Source organism: Caretta caretta, chromosome 2, assembly GCF_965140235.1.
Source record: "Caretta caretta isolate rCarCar2 chromosome 2, rCarCar1.hap1, whole genome shotgun sequence".
NCBI lineage: Eukaryota > Metazoa > Chordata > Testudines > Cheloniidae > Caretta > Caretta caretta.
The window spans coordinates 35641663-35661369 of record NC_134207.1 but is presented as its reverse complement, the minus strand read 5'-3'; the positions used below and the strand labels follow the sequence as shown (position 1 = coordinate 35661369).

The following is a 19707-nucleotide window of genomic DNA, read 5'->3' as shown; positions in this document are numbered from 1 at the left end:
GGGGGGATAGATGGAACGCACATCCCTATTGCTGCCCCGGCCCACCTTGTCAACAAGTACATAAATCATAAGGGGTACTTCTTCATGGTTTTGCAGGCGCTAGTGGATCACCATGGGCATTTTACTGATATTAATGTTGGTTAATAGATGCGGACCAGCGGATCACTGTCAGGGAAGTGGAAATGCCCATTGTGATCCTGGGAGACCCAGCTTAACCATTAATGCCATGGATCATGAAGCCATACACTGGAAACCTAGATGTCAATAAGGAACATTTCAACAACAGGCTGAGTAGGTGCAGAATGGCTATCGAATGTGCATTTGGCCATTTGAAAGCACACTGGAGATGTTTGTGCAGCAGACTGGAAATGAATGAGGAAAATATTCCCCTGGTTATTGTGGTGTGCTGTACTTTACATAACATGTGTGAGGGGGAGGGCGAAAGTTTTACTCATAGGTGAAGCATGGAGGCCGAACGCCTGGCTGCTGAGTTTCAGCAGCCAGATACCAGGGCTATAAGAGGGGCAGTAATAATCCAGGAAGCCTTGAGGGAAAAGTTTGAAAATGAAAATCATTAAAATTTGCTGCTGTGCTTGGGAAAGAAAAGGTTAACAGCACGTGCTGTGCTACATGGCGGTTCTGTCTGTAACTTCAGTGAAGATGAAGTGCTAGTTGACTCATAGCTGTGATGACATGTAAAGAAATGTGAACGCACAAATAAAGCTTGCTTCTTTTTGAAAAATTTGTGCTCTTATTTAATAAAAAGAGAAAACACCAGATGCACATATAGCCACCCTCAGTAATGGTGGTGAATAAGGTGGAGGGTAGGGGACCGGTACATCTCATAGCTGTGTATAACTCCAGCTGTCGTTTGACAAGCTGTCGGGGGGGGGGGGGGGTGCAGTGTGGGAGAGTGGAAAAATGTGCAGCGAGCCCATAATAATGCAGTGGGAGTTTGGGGAGCGCATGGAAAGAATTCTGATTTGCTGCAATGGGGGGCAGGCACGAATCAGGTCACTCTGCAGTGTAAAGAGAGAAAGCAACATATCTGTTTGACGCTCCAAAATGTTGATTAGCCTCTCCGTGGTTTCCTTATGGAAAGCATTGTTCTCTTTTCGGTCTCAGTTCTCTCCTTTTCCACTTTTCTCTCTATTTATTTTTATCATCTTTCTCTGCTTGGGAGTGCAGAATCACCTCACGAAACACGTCTGCCTTAGTGCATCTTGGCCACTTTCTTAAGCGTCGCAGATGCTCTGCTACAGTGTGGGCTGGGTCTTCCACAGTCATGTCTGGGGAGACAAAAGCAACACATTCCTGTTTGTATGTTTCACAGTAATCACTGTGTACTTTGCAATACACCACTGGTAAGATATCACTGTCTCACCCCCACTGTAGTCCACGCTAGGAGTGCCCAGTCAGCTCTCAGAACTCCTGTCATTCCTTGTCTCATGGTATGGACTCTTGTCCCTTCTAACTGGGGAGTTTTAAGGCTGCACAGCCCTCTGCCTTACACTGTGATATTCCCAGCAAGCCAGTCTGCGTAACGAGCAGTCTGTGTGAGGTACTTTCTCTCTGAGGGCTATGAACAGTGTATTCCCAGCCATTACAAGTGACCATGCAGCTCTGTCAGCAGTAAGGTTATTCTTGAGGCAAAAGCATCACAGAGAACACACATAAAAACACTACAGTTTCCTACGTGCTTACAAAAAGCTTACCAGATATCACCCCCAACTCCAGCACAGGGATCTGGTGGGTGTCAATCTTTCCAACCCTTCAGTAAAGCTTGGAGTCCCCTTAGAACTCAAGGTCTGTCAGCTGGTTGAATAACAAGGAAGATCATGAGTCAGTTCAAGCTCACACTTTTATACCAAAATCCCTTTCTTTGTTTCCCAGTCTCTGGAAAACCCATCTTGAACCAGTATATGCAAGCTATCACTAGGGCTATGACCTCTCTGGAGGTGTTTACAACTTCAGCAACTTGCCTTAATCACCCCCCACAGTTCTTAGTTTTCTGAATTAAAGAGGGCTGTTGGCTCCTTACTGAAACTCAGTGGGGATATATATATATATATACATATATATATATATATATATATATAGTGACGGGGCAAGGCCAGATGGCTATAGAAAAGTAGTGGGAGATAGATATATGAGCTCCAAGCTAAACAAATCCCAATAGACCAGGATAAGTGAAATGGCAGCTGCTCCAGGTTAATTAAGACACCTGGGGCCAATTAAGAACTTTTCAGAAGGCAGGGAGAAGGCTAGGTTGATTGGGATACCTGAAGCCAATCAGGGGCTGGCTGAAACTAGTTAAAAGCCTCCCAGTTAGTCAGGTGGGTGTGTGTGTCAGGAGCTGTGGAAGGAAGTTGTGCTGTTGGAGAGACTGAGCAGTACACACCATATCAGGCACAAGGAAGGAGGCCCTGAGGTAAGGGTGAAGTGGAGCTTGCGGAATTGAGGGCTGCTGTAGGGGAAGTAGCCCAGGGAATTGTACATGTCCTGTTTCTAAAAGGTCAGCTACCATAGTTGATACTATTAGGGTCCCTGGGCTGGAGCCTGGAGTAGAGGGTGGGCCTGGGCTCTGCCCCACCTTTGCCCCCTGATTAATCACTGAGGCTGGGAGACAACAGAGACTGTGCAAGGAAGGATAACTTCTCCTCACCTCCCTCACTGGCTTATGATGAAAATGGCTCAGTAGACTGTGACCCTTGGCTTGAGAGAAAGAAGAGTTATGTGGAGGGTCACAATGAGCCTCTGAGGCTAGCGAAATCTGCCAGGAAACATGGGACCCATGGAGGCAAGGACAGAGCTTTGTCACAATATATAGTTTTGGGTTGGCACTCTCACAACACCAGGAGAAAGAGGAAGGACTGAAGATCCTGAGATGGCCAGTCCCCTATAGCCAATGGCAAGAAGCCAGTTCTCCAAGTCACCTGGATTGACAGAGCAGGTAGACCAATGAGGGAGTCAAGAGCACAGCGGACCTGTCCTCTGTGTGAGCTGGGGCTACCAGGGACAAGAGCAGAGCCAAGGAGAGGGCTGCAGGCAGAGCTGAGCTGGGGAAAGAGAAGCAGGCCAGAACCAGAAGGGGCAGAAAAGCAGCTCAGAGGCAGCCTGGAGCTGGAGGCAGAGCAGCAGCACAGAGCCAGAGCAGCAGTGACCAGTTGCTCAGATGGTGAGCCAGGGCTGAGCTACAGCAGGAAGCCACAGGACCAGAACTGAGTTAACAGAAGGCTGCTCATACCACAAGTAATACTGGAACTGAGAGTGGTGAGCTGCTGGGAAGAGCAAGGTGGCACCATGGGCAGAGAGGTATTCCCATGTGGGGGGGGGGGGGGGGTTCAGGACACTCTAATGTTACATTAGAGATGCAGTGGAGTCCATTGATTAATATGGCAGCCTGTAACCTGGGTTCATTTCTCTGCTCTGTCACAACCTTTCAGGGTCTTCTTGGGCAAGTCACTTAGGCTCCCTGGGCCTTAGTTCTTTCCCTATCATACAGGGATAATAGTACCTCCTAACTCACTTGGTGTTGTGAGGATAAATATTTTAAAGATTGTGAGGTGCTTCAATACTCTGGTAATTGAGAACACAAATATTCAGATTCTGTTGATTTGGAAAAAGTAAGGTGTCTCCCTATATATGGAATATTATGGAATCTTTTAAATTTATTTAACTTTATTTTAATACTGTGGATGAATATTTAATGCAAAAATTGGATATATATCTGTTAATACACAACTATTTGTTTTTCTAAGTGAAGCACAACATGGACTCACCAGCGCAGCACCTCCTGCTGGTCATCCAGGAATTAGCTCAATTCCAGTGCTCAGAGCGCCTCCTGCTGGCTGGTGTCCCTCCCAGACCTCAGTGCACTTTACCTTGGGGTTCTGCCCACAGCAGTACCCCCAAACTCTGGGTGTCCCCTCCCAGGGGAACCCCCAACCTTCTATACCCACCTTGCCTCAGTGGCTACTGCCAGTCATCTAGCCCCCTCTCACTGGGGTAAACTGCAGTCTGTAATGGCCACTTATCACTGGCAAGGGGGGTGGACCTTCTGCCTTTCTTGGGCCAGCTGTCTCCTTTGGCCTTCAGCAAGGCCTCAGCCTGGGGACTCACCAAGCCAGAGCTCCCTAACTCAGTCTGCCCTTCCCCAGCACTGCTCTGCTTGTACTCCCAGGCAGCTAGGCCCTTCTCACTCCAAAGCTAGAGAGACTCCATATCTCCTGGCTCACATCCCTTTTATCGGGGCCAGCTGTGTGCTGATTGAGCTAGCTACACCTGGGGCCAGCTACCCAGCCAGCCTCCCTCAGCTGCTCTTAATCCCTTTTCTAATTGGGTCCCAGCCACAGCCCTCTCCAAGGACTGTTTTAACCCCTGCTCTGCTGGAGTGGGGCAGCTGCCCCACTACACTAAGGCTTACATAGAAAGTACTAGATCCTCAGCTTCATCAGAGCTCAATGCAACTGAGGAGGTGGCTTTAAGCCCCTTTTGCACTCTTCCAAGTCCAGGGGCTGGGGCCTGCATTGGCTTCAGCAAAATTTAGAGTAGCCTCAAGGACTGCTGTAAACTGTCCTTGTTTGTATCCGTCCCTTAGGGGCTGTTACACAGGCAAGACATCACTCAGGTGCAAACACACGCCAGTCATGCCTGCTCTCGCTGACCTGCTATTGGTATGCCTCAATATACCACCTATACTTAGGGGCTGGGAAGTGATGGTGGAAATCAGCTAGGTTTTCCCACGTGACTAGAGAATCTTTGGCTGTCTGTTAAGAATAACTTATTGAGTAGTGCAGACTGGGGCTAGAATGTGGCCCAAAATACTTAAATTGGAAAATTAACTACTGAGCTTGGTGAAACAATTACACGCTTGGAATGATTGTTTAATCTGATCCGTTTTACAGAGATTGCAAAATGTCTCGAAGTTGCAAATAATAGTTTTGTTCTTTTTTTCATAGATTCCAAGGTCAGATGGGACCATTGTGATCCTCCAATCTGACCTCCTGTATAACACAGCCATAGAACTTCCCCAAAATAATTCCTAGCACATATCTTTTAGAAAAAAATCCAATTTTGATTTTAAAATTGTCAGTGATGGATAATCCGTCACCACTCTTGGTAAGTTGTTCTAATGGTTAATTACACTCTATAAAAAATGTATGCCTTATTACTAGTCTGAATTTGTCCAGCTTCAACTATCAGCTGTTTAATCTGTGGTATCTGTGTTCCAAAATGGGATCATAGAAGATCCCCATTCACAGAATTGTCTCTTATGGTGCTGGGCTCTTCGAAAGATAATGGGAATTGAGAGCACTGAGAACCTCATACAGTGCTTTCAGTATCTTGCAGAACTGAGTCCTTAATTCTCTCTCCCATCCTGCTTTGTTCCACTTGAATGGAGAGAGTCACTACAATGCAAGCAGGGGAATGGTCCCGCTAGTGTGGGGAACTTTCCTGGCTTGGACACTACCCCAGTGAAGTGTGCTAGCGAAAGGATCTGGGTCCTCGCTCCCACTTCCTTTACCCAGAGGCCTGCCTGACCTCAAGGGCTCCACTTCCAGTCTCCTGTGTGGCAGAGTCCTCATAACCCCAACAAGATTGGGTGCAGGATTCCTGGGGGGCTTGACCCCCAACCTTGTTGTGGTCACTCAGGGCAGGAGCTAGGGTGTCCCCACTCTGGGGTGTTCTCTCTCTGCACTAGATGCTTCCCTGACCCACTGATCATTACATACAGCTCAAAGCAAATACAGTTTATTAAATATTAAGGGGTAGCCGTGTTAGTCTGTATCCACAAAAACAATAAGGAGTCTGGTGGCACCTTAAAGACTAACAGATTTATTTGGGCATAAGCTTTCGTGGGTTAAAAACCACTTCTTCAGCTGCATGGAGTGAAAATTACAGATGCAGGCATTACATGCAGTATATAATGCTATGCAGTATGTAATGCCTGCATCTGTAATTTTCACTCCATGCAGCTGAAGAAGTGGTTTTTAACCCACGAAAGCTTATGCCCAAATAAATCTGTTTGCCTTTTAATAAACTGTAAGGAGTCTGGTGGCACCTTAAAGATTATCAATTTTAAAAAAATAAGGAAAAAATGGGAACGGTTAAAAGAAAACACATCACCCTGCTCTGTGGCACAGGGACATCACAACCAGCATCTCCAGAATGTAAGGGCAGTTCAGTCTGTTCCTCACAAGTCCGAGGCCCCCTTCTCAGGCCCTGTCTGAGCTGCAGGGATGCTATGGGTCAGACACCTGCTCTGGCAGTGGTCACACGCCCTCAGGCTTTAGGTGGCAGGATGCTTCTTCCCAGTGTCACCCCTGTTCCGTTGCAGTTATGATCCCCCTCCAAGTCTGGCCTGCCAGGCCTCTTGGCTGAGGGCATCTCTGTGGTAGGCCCGCTGCCCAGGATCCCCCTTGCTCTCCCTAGCTGCTCACCACACTCTGCTCCGGACTGTTCCAGCTCCACCACTCTGCCTCCAGCTCCCTAGGCTGCTTTTCTGGCACCTCTGGCTCTCGTTGCTGCAGCTCTCCTCCCAGGACAGGTCTGCTCTCTAGGCTACTTTTGTGACTCTGCTCCCAGCACTGACCTGCTTCCTGGGCTCCTTTTCTGGCCACTCTGGATCTGTCACAGCTCTGCTCCCCAGCTCAGCTTGGGTCCCTGCTTTTTCCTTAGCTTGGCCCCACTTTTTCTGACCCAGGCAATTCCAGCTCATACAGAAGACAGGACCCCCTCCTGACTCCCTGATTAGCCTGCCCGCCCTGTCAATCAGGCTGACCTGGAGCATTGGCCTCTCCCCATTGTTTTGGGGACTGTTAGTCTCGGGGTCCTGATTTCCTATCGACCCTTCCCCTTTCTTTTGGTACTGGGAGCTAGCCAACCAAAATACCCCCACTGAGTTTTAGTAAGGGGACAAGAGTCCCCTTACACAGGGAAGGCTGGAATCTCTCTATAGCTTATTTCATCCTGTTCCTTTAACTGGCTACAGGGCTCTCTCTAACATACCATTGCCACAACAGCCTGATACACTGCAATTCCAGGAGCAGGCTCTAGGCTTGAATCTGGATCCTCTTCTTGTTTCTCTGCCAGTAGATCAGTGGGTTGGCCCTGAGAAATACTCTCTGGTGTGATTCCTTTCTCCTTTGAATGACACGTATAAATTTAATTACATTTGAGGGGGTTTAAAATAACTTCTAAAAAACTGCTGTTATTTTATATTAGAAAATGATGTGATTGAATGAATGCTTCAGGCTTCACTGGCTTATACCTCTATTTTAATGCCCTACTGCATATTGCAGTCTTGAGCATGCATTTGAGCTGAAACTTCTGAAGATTCAGTTTCTGTAAGATCTCATCACATATTGTGTTTTATTTTAAACATGAAATAATGGGCTGGGAACTATGTTTATGAGTTTCTTTACACTTGGTTAGAGCAATTTGTGCTCTCAGGTTCCTTCATGCAAAATGAAAGTCCACCACCTGTTTGACAATAAGGCACCTTGTCCCATTCATTATTGTGTTAACTGTGTTTCATGAACAGCTAAGTGGCTTTCTTTTCAGTAGCTTTATAGCTGTGGAGGTATGACACTCATTTTCCCTATCATGCAACATTTAATAAAGACTCAATTAGCTCTTCTCTACCCACTGCTGGTTGCTATACTATTGCTCCAACTCCTGTCCATCATGCAGCTGTGGGGATGGACAATGTAAGATGGTAGAGAAGTGACACTATTAGTCAGCTCTGCTCCCTGACCTTAGTGACCAAGGCTGAAGTTAAAAGCCGGGTGGTTGTGTATAAAGCTAAGTGTTGCAGACATGTTAATAGCTTCCACCTACTGAATCAGTGTAGACCCCACTTTCTGTAATGCTCCAGTTGTAACCTGCTGGCTTTTAACTTTCACTTTGTCTGAAATGGAATCCTAAATTAAAGGCTAGTTTAATGTTGCTAATTTAGTGTCCTAACAAAAAAGTGGAAGTTAAGTCGTGCCAAGGAAGGCTGCAACCATTCTGTTCGTGAGGAAGAGGCTGGGGAGATAAGGAAAGATCCTTTATACACACACCATTTTTTATATATATATATATATATATACACTTTGTGTTTGTATATACTACTGATAAACCATGAAGGGAGTAACTTATTTACCTTATTTTCCTTTTAAATATTTTTGGGTTAAGTTTTTAGCAGTCCAGCCTCCTCTTTCTTATCAATTTGGTCTCAAAATATAATGCAGGGATTGTGATGTCAGAATTATTATTCTTTCCTCCCTATGAACAGACTTAATCACATTTTTTCTTAATACCTAGCTCTTACATAGTGGCTTTCATCTGCCACTCTCAAAACACTTTACAAAGGAGGTCAGCAATCCCTCTCTTTAATAAAGCTAATTTTGAAAATCTTGGGGTGAAATCCTGGCCCCATCTAAATCAATTGGAGCTTTGCTGTTGACTCTAATAGTGCAAGGATTTCCCTCTTGGTCTGTAGTTTGTTTATGTGCAGTTTATTAGGAGTATTCAAATTTCAAGATGCACTGGTTTGTTTTGTTTGGACAAATAAGCCACTTTGTGTATTTCTTTTTTGACTTTATAAGGATAAAACTTACACAGGTTTGCAGTGGTTATTATGCTTATGAATTCAAAATTCATTTTTGTGTGTATTCAATGTGTATTTAAAACTCATTGTCCTCATGAAGAATTCTGCTGGTTACTTACCAGCTTCTGTGGGAAATGAAGAGGGACAGGGCTTTCTGTGAGTGCTAATCTGAAGAGTACAGGGACCGCTTCCGGAATGCACCCAAAAGGCACCAGGGAGAGGCAGGGTGGAAGCAGAGAATAGGCTTCATTCTGCTGTAGACCATGAAGCAGTCCAACCACACCTAGGGAAAATGGTGAATCAACTATTACTAGGAGGATGTTGGATTGGAGGGAGGTCTCAAGAAGGGCTTCACAGAGATCTGTTCTGGGTCTGGTGTTTAACTTCTGTATTAATGATCTGGATGTAGGGAAAAGAGTGTATTGATCAAGTCTGCAGCTGACACAAAGCTAGGGAAGGAGGGTGCCAATACTTTGGAGGATAAAGCTAAAATTCAGAGGGATCTTGATAAATTGGAGAATTGGGCTATAGACAACATAATGAAATTCAACGAAGACAAATGTGCTACACTTAAGGAAGACAAACCACAGGCACAAATACAGAATGCAGGGAAAGTGGCTTGGCAGCAGCATGCTAAGGATCTGAAAGTTGTGGTGGATCACAGCCTCTACATGGGCCAGCAATGCGATGCTGTTGCAAAAAAAGCTAAGTTTTAAGTTGCATTAACAGAGGAATAGCATGCAAGTCATGGGAGGTGATAGTACTGCTCTACTCTGAGCTGGTTAGGCCTCAGCTGGAATACTGTCCAGTTTTGGTCACCAATGTATAGAAAGGCTGTAGAGAAACTGCAAAGGATCCAGAGGCAAGCAACAAAGACTATCAAGAGTGGGATGGAAAAGGCTGAAGGAACTGGGTATCTTTAGTTTGGAAAAGAGGAGATTAAGGGGGGATATGATAGTGGCCTTCAGATACTTGAAAGGTTGTCATAAAAAAGATGGAGAAAAGTTGTTCGTTTTTCCACAGACAACAAGACAAGAGGCAATAAATTCAAACTGCAGCATTGCAGATTTAGATTAAATCTCAGAAAAAAACTTTCTAACTAAGAACAGTAGGACAATGGAACAGACTGCCTAGGGAGATTGTGGAACCTTCTTCACTGAAGATTTTCAAAAGGAGGCTGGATAACCATCCAAGACAGATGGCTTAGCTGCAACAAATCCTGCATCTTGGCAGGGGTTTAGACTAGATGACACTTGTAGTCCCTTTGAAATTCTATGATCCCCCAGTGGTGCCAACTTTGACTATTGTATCAGAATGTTTTGGTGCTTTTCTGAAAACTCTGACTCTCAAAGGCATGTCATTTGGTGAGGAACTCAGCAATTTTTGCTTTGTTTTCTTTGAGAAAAGGCAATTTCTAGCTCTAATAATTGTGGAGAAAAGCCTGAAAGTGTGAACTGAGAGCATGCTGCAGGCTCAAACCAGAAGGCAAAGAAAGAACCCAAAATTTATTTTAAAAATCTCATTTTGAGCTAATTTTATGGTTTTTGAATGCTTGGGGTCGGTAATACAACATTGAGATCCCTGCACACACAAGGGCTGGGTTATTCCTGAGTCACAATCCCTTCCCTGAGCTCCTCATAGGAACAATAGGCTCTTACTGGTTTTCATGTACAAGTTTTATGTGATGATACATGTCTAGAACAAAGCAATACTTGGATCATATTCTACATTGTCACTTTGGCTTTCTTTGTATTTTGTTGTATACTTTCACTTTCATTTTAACCTCCGAAGTACAGTCAAGTTAGTCTAGTGTAGTGAATTCATGCCATTGATCAAAGGCTATGATACCAGTCACCGTTTATGTGGTGATTCTTATCGGCTGTAAAATCGTAGAATTTTATGGTCCCCTAATTCACTGGAATGAGGTGGATAAAGGCAATGTCCACTCTAGTCAGTAGCATCCTATGTTCATTTTATCCACTCACTAGGTAATGATTTAAACAGCCATCCTTCTCTAGGAAGCATGGTACTAGCCATAATTCCCAGGTTAATTTGTGCATTACACTTAGAAGAATAGCAAATCAGAGGTGTTCCTTCATGGTCATTTTTCTATGTCTAGAAAATCTAGGAAACTCAAAATGTAAGGTATGTTATTTGAAAGAGATAATATACCTACATTGTGTATAATTAAGACTTAGTTTATTGGGATATACAGTATGTTCCTTTAATATCCTTTTTGGTCTCGTGGAAGCACTAGACATTGTCAGGTTTCAGAGTAGCAGCCGTGTTAGTCTGTATCCGCAAAAAGAAAAGGAGTACTTATGGCACCTTAGACTAACGGATCTTATTTGAGTATAAGATTTCATGAGCTACATGCTTATGCTCAAATTTGTTAGTCTCTAAGGTGCCACAAGTACTCCTTTTTCTTTATACATTATGTATTGTTTTACAGAAATCAACAACTTTGTCTTTAAAACTAGTCGGCCTTTGGCACAGACATGAAGCATGAGAACTTGTCTCAGCTAAAGTCCTAAGTGAGAGAAGATGGCTGGATCTTCAGGTGGCATAAATCCACATAGACCCCTTGAATTAAATGAAGTTATATTGATTTTTATGAACTAAGGATCTGTTTATACATTTTTGTGGCTATCATTCTCTGTGGTTTGTAAACTACAGTTTACAGGTACCCAGATCAGAAAGTATAATTTTTAATGTATTGTTGATTTCTGCAATATGAATGACCATTTTGTGTCAGGGACACAGCTTTTACAGGGTTCTATTACTCAGTTTTATTAAAATACATCTTACAAATAATACCTTAAACCTGCCTAAATTTTAAAGGGGCCATTTGACTTAGGTCCTGGTTCAAAAGAGCCTTGGCTGTCAAAGCTTGAGCATGATACAAATACAAGTGGAGAGAGTGCCACAAAACCCATCAAATGAAATAGCACCCTGAAGCTAGCACAAACAAATGAAAAAGCTTGTCCCTCAGTAACTATCTCCACACCACTTGCACAAATAGCAGTAGCATGCATCCTGGGCTTTGCCCTTGTCAAGGTTCCTCCCCCACTCTGAACTCTAGGGTACAGATGTGGGGACCTGCATGAAAAACCTCCTAAGCTTATCTTTACCAGCTTAGGTCAAAACTTCCCCAAGGTACAAAATATTCCACCTGTCGTCCTTGGATTGGCCACTACCACCACCAAACTAATACTGGTTACTGGGGAAGAGCTGTTTGGACACGTCTTTCCCCCCAAAATACTTCCCAAAACCTTGCACCCCACTTCCTGGACAAGCTTTGGTAAAAAGCCTCACCAATTTGCCTAGGTGACTACAGACCCAGACCCTTGGATCTTAAGAACAATGAACAATCCTCCCAACACTTGCACCCCCCCTTTCCTGGGAAATGTTGGATAAAAAGCCTCACCAATTTGCATAGGTGACCACAGACCCAAACCCTTGGATCTGAGAACAATGAAAAAGCATTCAGTTTCTTACAAGAAGACTTCTAATAAAAATAGAAGTAAATAGAAATAAAGAAATCCCCCCTGTAAAATCAGGATGGTAGATATCTTACAGGGTAATTAGATTCAAAAACATAGAGAACCCCTCTAGGCAAAACCTTAAGTTACAAAAAAGATACACAGACAGAAATAGTTATTCTATTCAGCACAATTCTTTTCTCAGCCATTTAAAGAAATCATAATCTAACACATACCTAGCTAGATTATTTACTAAAAGTTCTAAGACTCCATTCCTGGTCTATCCCCGACAAAGACCAGCATATAGACAGACACACAGACCCTTTGTTTCTCTCCCTCCTCCCAGCTTTTGAAAGTATCTTGTCTCCTCATTGGTCATTTTGGTCAGGTGCCAGCGAGGTTACCTTTAGCTTCTTAACCCTTTACAGGTGAGAGGAGCTTTCCCCTGGCCAGGAGGGATTTCAAAGGGGTTTACCCTTCCCTTTATATTTATGACAGCCCTCACCTTGGACAGAGGCAGGGAAAGTTGGAATTTCTGATAGGTAAATCACAAAAGGGTTAAGAAAGTTAAAGGGCTTTTTGGAAACATAAGAGAAAAAACCCCTTTTTACAATGTATCTGATGATATGCCTGTAATTAAGTGAAATAGGTTAAAGTCTTGTTATGCTAGGATTAACATATGGTAAATACACCCATTGAATTACACTGAGGTTCATGGGGTGACTACATATCAAATTCCATGTAATGAGATATATTTATCAAAAAGTCTTGGCCTTTAAGAAAATGTTACAACAATTACCCAGTGAACGTGAAAAGTCAATAGAGGTATAAATGCATGTCTTTATGCCATCATTGTGATTGGATTAACTTCAAGAACACCGATCCCTGCTGACATTTAGCCATCAAGAGGGAGGACTACTGTTACAGATACCAGCCCCTCAGCATGCTCTCCCAGTCTCTCTGGACAGCCACAAAGATGTTCTTCTTTCACCCTCACAAAAGTCCACTCCGTTAGAACCACAAAGATCAGAATCTTGTTTCAGAATAAATGTGAACTAAAAATATCTTTATGGTCTGCAATCATACAAATCTTTAGAAGGTTGTTACTGTAGGATCTCTCAAACTAGCTATACCAAGAGAGGTTAGACACCATGTACCTATGGAATAATATACTCTTAACAGGCTAGGAATCCAGGTTCAGAAAAAGATAAGGGATGGGGTGGGTGGATAGGCGGGCAAGGTGATGGGAAATAAATAAACTAAGACTTCCCTTCTTTTTCTGATCTTGAGTCCCTTTCTATCGCCAGTATCTAGGCTTGGCAAAACTCAATTTTTATTTTTTATAATTTTGACATATCAATATTTGTTATTTATATAAATTTTCACAGTTGCAGGAAGTTGTGGAGGGGATGTCAGATAGTAATTTAATGACAGTAGATGTTGAAATTCAAAAAGTTAAAGTTTTGTTACCATTAAAACAAAAATTGTCAATATCACCTGTCAAAATATACAGAGTAAATATCCTTATATCAAACTTTAAGTTCTCAAGCATTTTCTTTCTTTCAAAGTTTTTTCTTTCTTTGTATACTTGTAAATTTCTAGTATTGATGGAAATATCTTTTGTCAGTTTGTGTGTGCACAGTGAAATTGACATTTACCGACATTTACTGATAAAAATCTAATCCTTCCAAGACTACCAGTATCTATCTATAGAGGCCTCCATCAGCGGGGTCTGCTCTTCCTGTACATCATAGTAACACTTCAGAAAGAGAGGAAACCAAAACCTGTCTGTAGGCCTATATAGAATTAACGTCTGTCCCTCTATCTTCATTTGTACCCACTTGTTTCCTGCATAGTGACATCTCATTCAATGGTCTTTGAGACAAGTAAAATCTCTGTTATTATTTGCTCTGTTCTCTGGTACTCCACCAAGAGACATACACACCAGATCATCCTAAAGAACTCTTTCAATCATTCTGCTCAATGACATGTGAACTTGGTAGCTCTGAATCTGAAACAATGACCTCACCCCATATTAAGCAGTGGGGCCCTTTGTCTGGCTTGTTGGAGAAGAAGAGTTGCCCTATTAAGGGCTAGAGAGCTAGAGTTACCCATTAAGTGGTGGCAGCTCCATACCAGGTCAGTTTGGGGATGCTGACCTATCTCCTCTCCCCGCCCCCAGCCAGGTGACCAGACAAGAAGGGAATTATTTATGCCCACATCTGTGCAGTGAAAGCCCTCGTTTTCACCTGGACCAAGCTGAGTAGCACTCACCCTCCCAGTCATAGAAGTAGTTTAAATACCAGGTTTTGTCATGATCTGCCCTGGGCATTATGCTAGTTGCTCCTATCTCGGCGGAAGCCTGGAAAGATATTTCCCCTTACCACCAAATTGGCGAAGGTGAGGTGGGTATTTTTTCTCCTCCCCACAGCGGGTTGGGAGCTAAGTGTGTGTGCGTGGGGGGGAAACAAAAGGGGGATTAGGCTTTGATGTTGCAACTCATTATGTATGTTTGGGGCAGATGTCCAGTGCAGGTGCTTCATAGGAAATGCATATGGAGAGAAAATGGATTGGAAAAGGATTTAAAGGAGGTATCCTTTAAAGGAGTGGAAATGGAGTGGATATCAGAGCTCCTATGATTGGTACAGCAGGGAGTCAAGCCTCCAATTTATAGCCCCCATTAACCCTCATTCAAGCGGGGGTGTGGGGTGAGGTCCCAGCAACAGGTTGGCTAAGCACTAGGATGGGGAAAAGGGAGGGTTGCCACCAGCCCCCTGAGTATCTGTAAATGATTATGGAATTACCTGCACTGTACAAATTCTATCTGCCAAGCATGCCCAGACATTTTGGAATAAAGCTGCAGACTAATTAAACCACATCCTGTGTATCCTGTCTGTCTTCCAGCATAGCCAGACAATGAAGACTGAATGTAAAAAGACAGTGGTGGGACTCTGAGATTACCGTCTGTCTTGGATGTTAGGCTAGATCTAGTTGATACATTGATTTCAGACATAATAATGATAATAGCCTAGGTGTGTATTTTCATTTGCAAATATGTAATGGCATCCTCATAGCACTTGGCTATTTTTGCATCAATAAAAATAACCACCCACAAAGTCATATAATAATTCAATGCACTAGTAAGGGTCATTCAAAGGCCTGACCAAACAAATGTCTTACTGGGTTGTCTGCAACGTGCCAGATTTTGGGTTTAGTGGACAGATTCATAAATATGTCCCCAGTATTTCATTTGTTTTTCTCTTATTTATTGTGTCATTTTCTATATTATAGAATCTCATTTGTTTTTGCTGTTTTCTTATAAAACTAGAAGGAGAGAGAACTATGTAATCATATCAGTGCTTCTTATCGTTTCACATTCTTCGTCTTGCTCACAAAACTGATTTGGACTTTTTATAGGATGCCAAACAACTAAGAACACTCTTTCTTGTCTATAAATTGCAAATGAAGTTTAGCCATGAGCTCTTGTTTGTAAGTATGAAAGTTTACATTGTAGTGTATATAAAGGCAACTGCCTTTTGTGGAATTTAAAAATATGCTAATTTTTATCAAAGGTTTTTCTTTCATGTTCTTTGATTACTAAGCTATATAACTTAACCAAAAGATAACTAAGCATTAACCCATGCTGCAGTTTTTATCTCCTTTGGCAATCCCATGAGACTTTAGCTAAAGTACATTAAATGGAGCATAAATCTTTAAGTTGTTTTCATTAAGTCACATATTTAGAGTACATATCCCAGTTTATTTGATCAATTGTAAAATATTAGCTGCTGCACTGAAGATTTGTGACATGGTTTGTAGCAAGTGAACAAACATTTCTGGAGCACGCTGAAAATTTGTGCTGGAATGCATGGATAAGTTACAACAATTAGAGTTTGGAAAATTCATGTTTGTTCTTTATATAACTTGCAAATGTATATTTAAGGCCAATAATAACCAGAGTCAAACTTTGAAGATAATTCTAATATTGGATTAATATTTTTCTGTTTTGTATTTCTATTAATTTCCACAGTTTTCCAATCTTCTGTACTACTTTTTATTAGCTAACTCTAAAACTGGAGAAGAGCTTAAATTATGAAGGGCAGGTGCTGAGCATAGCAGAGTTGTAGTGGGCTAGTTGGTTTACAGTATCTTCCTAACCAGACAAGCTATTCCATCTTCAGCTCAACGTGAGGTATAGTAATACTTATGCTTAGTACCAATACATTACATATGTTCCTGGATAGATGGTGTAAATATTACATTTGTGTTGAATGGTTCATTAAAAGTTTTCTGGCCTTGGATACTCTAAATAATGATACTTTGTCCCTTCTTAGCATCTTCTGTCCAAGAGTTTGACAGTGCTTTATAAATGTTAATGAATACAGCCTCAGAACACCACTGAAAGGGTGATGTCATCATTATCCCCATTTTACAGACGGAGAAACTCAGGAACAGAGAAATTAGGTGATTCACCCAAGCTCACAAACAAAATCAGCTGCAAAGCTGGGAATAAAACCAAGATGCCCTGATTCATAGCACTGCACTTTCAATATTAGACTATCAACTTGCTTCTTGTTTACACAGCCTTTTGTGTCTCCTACTGTTGTCAAAAGGGTAGAATATGGTCCATAGGCATCTTCATCATCCATCTGCCAATGGTCAGGACAGCATGTTTTCATCATGTCCTCATACAAGAATGAATTTTAAACACTTCACTAAGGCCTGGTCATGCAAGCCTTATTCACATGAACAATCCTTATTCATGTGAGTAATCCCATTGCAGTCTCAGTGAAATCATCTGAGCTATTTATGTATTAAGGATTTGTTAAATGGACTGTTTTTTCCTCAAAATATCGTATACATTTGAAATTATATTGTGAGAACATGTTTAAAATGTGATGTTCTTAACACCGTGTTGCCAAGAGAGAGGTGACTACAGTATATATATAGAAGTTGTTCTGGAAATTTCAGCTGCTTAAGAATCTGACAGGTAGCAGCTGCTGAGTCTCTTATCAATGGGATACATGGGGAGCATGATCTTAATTTAAGTCTCAAAAATTTAGGACAACTTTATGCTGCCAATCTGGTGGAACTGCATGTGGCAAGAAATCTCTCTATACCCTTAAAACATTCAATTTATGCCTTTGCAACTAGTTATTACTTTGGCATTTATGATGTTGCCTGTGCTTCTCAATACATAGCAATACATATCTAGGGAGTCACGGAGTCATATTATTTAGTAAGAAAAACATTCAAATGCAGGATGCGGGTATCCTATTTTGTTTTGAAAATTGTACTCTGTATGCAACATGAATGTCTGGCGAATGGTTCAAACACAGATAATACTGACTTTTTAAAAAAATGTTATACTTGGTAGCAACACTTCATAGTGTGTATAAATGTTGTTAAAACTTAATTTTTAAAAAGCAACAAACATGATGGCTTTAGGGTAAAAAGGAGGAGATCTAAATATGTCCCTATTTTATTTGACATATATCTGCATGTTAGTTCATCGTGACCAAGATCTAAGAACTTTCTCTTTCAGTTCCTGGAAGTCTTTAGTACCTGATTCAGTCCTTCATCTTTGTGCAAGGGACTGACCCACTGAGTTTCAGTTTATATTTATTTTGAATCACAGTGCTGAATTTTCTGTCCTTTCAAAGATGAACTGCTAAATAATACTCAACAAATTCCATCCCCAGTTAGAGTGCTGTGCTTTAAGCATTCACTGGAATGACTATATAGACTAGTTTTATGATCACTAACACACCATTTGGGAATCAGTAACACATTGTTAAAAACTTGTGTACAACAGTCTTTTGTTGGCAATGAAATAGCCCTTTTGTGTTAATATTGCAGCCCTGCTTATTTTAAGAATGCCATACATTAAGCAGATGTGATAGGCTGTCATTCATTGATAAATTATGTGAGTTGATTAGCAATCTGAAATCTGCATGGGACCTCACTATGTTTTTCACGAATACGAGGCCTAAAAAGTGCTCCTTAGATAAAAGACACAAAACATGAAAGTAAAGTTGACTGATAACCCTTTTTAAAAGAAGAGCTATTAGTAAGTCCCATTGCTTAGCCATCTAGTAAACACTTGAATAACTCTTGATTACTGTTACCCTACAAAATGACAGTTTTTTTTCAATGACAACGGAATGGGGTGTGTTGTCTTAACTATGCAGCTCAATTCAATCAAATGAGACTTTCTTGGCATGATGAGCTATACAAGTGTTGGCAAAGTATAAAAAAGTAAAAACTACATACACCATTTTGCTGAATTACTTTTTATATCCAAAGGCAATGATCAGGAATTATGGTCAGAAATTACTACTCTAGCAATTCTTATTTGTTGATAGTCAAAGTGGCCATTTTAGAATTAGAAGTCCAAGCATTATACCATAGTGCTTTACAGAATAATTACCAGGTAATTAACTAGGGTCATAATTTTTATGTATTTGATTTTGCATTTTGTAGGCCGTAAGGATGGCTTGTATAGCAGACACGTCAGGCCAGAGTTTGAAGTAACTGATATAGGATAAGCTATTTATTTTGATTCAGTTTTTCAAACATATCAAAAATATAAGGCTAGTTTCTCAGTCATGGCTCAGTATAGCGGAGGAGAAGGGGAGTAACTGTTGCCATTCCTCAAACTGGGGCTATCCAGAAGGGATGCTGACCATCAGCATAATTTAGAACAGCCTCCAGGCTGCTCTAAGTTACATCCATTCTGTCTTAGTGGCTGAGCAAGCTCCCACTGGAATCAATGGAGGTTTTGCTGCTGACTTCACTTGGAGCAAAATTGCATCTTTAGATGGGAAGAATCTAGGGAACACCTGTGAACATCATATTACATGGCCAATGTTTAATAGCAGCGTGCTCACAAATAAATCTAATGTCCCAGCAAGCTGGGGAAATGATTTGGGGCTGCAGACAAGAATATACTTTGTAATTATGTTTATTTAAGCTCTGGCACTGTTGCTTTTAAAAAAGATCAGTATATCAGTTGAGCTGAGTATAGATTATTTCCATTGCTGATGGAAAAAACCTGACAATTCAACTATACCACACTAACTAGGTTAAGAAAGAAAATTAACGCAAGGTAATTTTTTCCCAATAGTTTTAGGTCACGAATGTATTGCATAGCAATAGAATTATGCAAGTATATTTTGACAGGACGTCCACCTTTTAAGATAATGGCTAGTGCCTTAATATTTGTTGAGACATGACTGAAGAGGTGAAGGAAAGAGATCTCTCATCTTTTTTAAAGCAAACAAGTGAATACTATGAAACTTAAGATCTCATGTTATTTGGTGGTCCCTTGTGGCCTTAAACTCTAGGATTCTAAGAATTGTTAGCATGGTATATTTCTTACACAAACATCAGGAATATAATCTGAACTGGAGCATAAACCCTGATCTCAGTTCACAAAACAATGCCATGTTTGGTCAAGATATTGCTTGCATAGCTCACCATAAGAAAAGATGGTTTTATTTATTTATTGGCTCACCCAGAAGCAGAGCTGGCCTTCGAAGCTTTATTTTCTGTGTCAAGAAGGGGATACTAATTTGGTAGATGAAATGGGTTGCTTTATTTAGTCTTGTGTTATCAGTCACCATTTTT

The 19707-nt window shown here is 41.6% G+C and overlaps 1 long non-coding RNA gene across 1 annotated transcript in view; it reads right to left on the bottom strand.

Annotated features, from left to right (window-relative positions):
- Positions 1-743: 743 nt before the first annotated feature.
- The window catches only part of LOC142070738 (uncharacterized), a 33164-nt gene continuing 14200 nt past the window's right edge, over positions 744-19707 (bottom strand). Inside the window, exons 2-3 of the long non-coding RNA XR_012666689.1 lie at positions 1716-1815; positions 744-1289 (exon numbers count right to left, since the gene is read on the bottom strand). This is a non-coding gene — a long non-coding RNA (uncharacterized LOC142070738). The remainder of the gene's footprint in view (positions 1290-1715; positions 1816-19707) is intronic.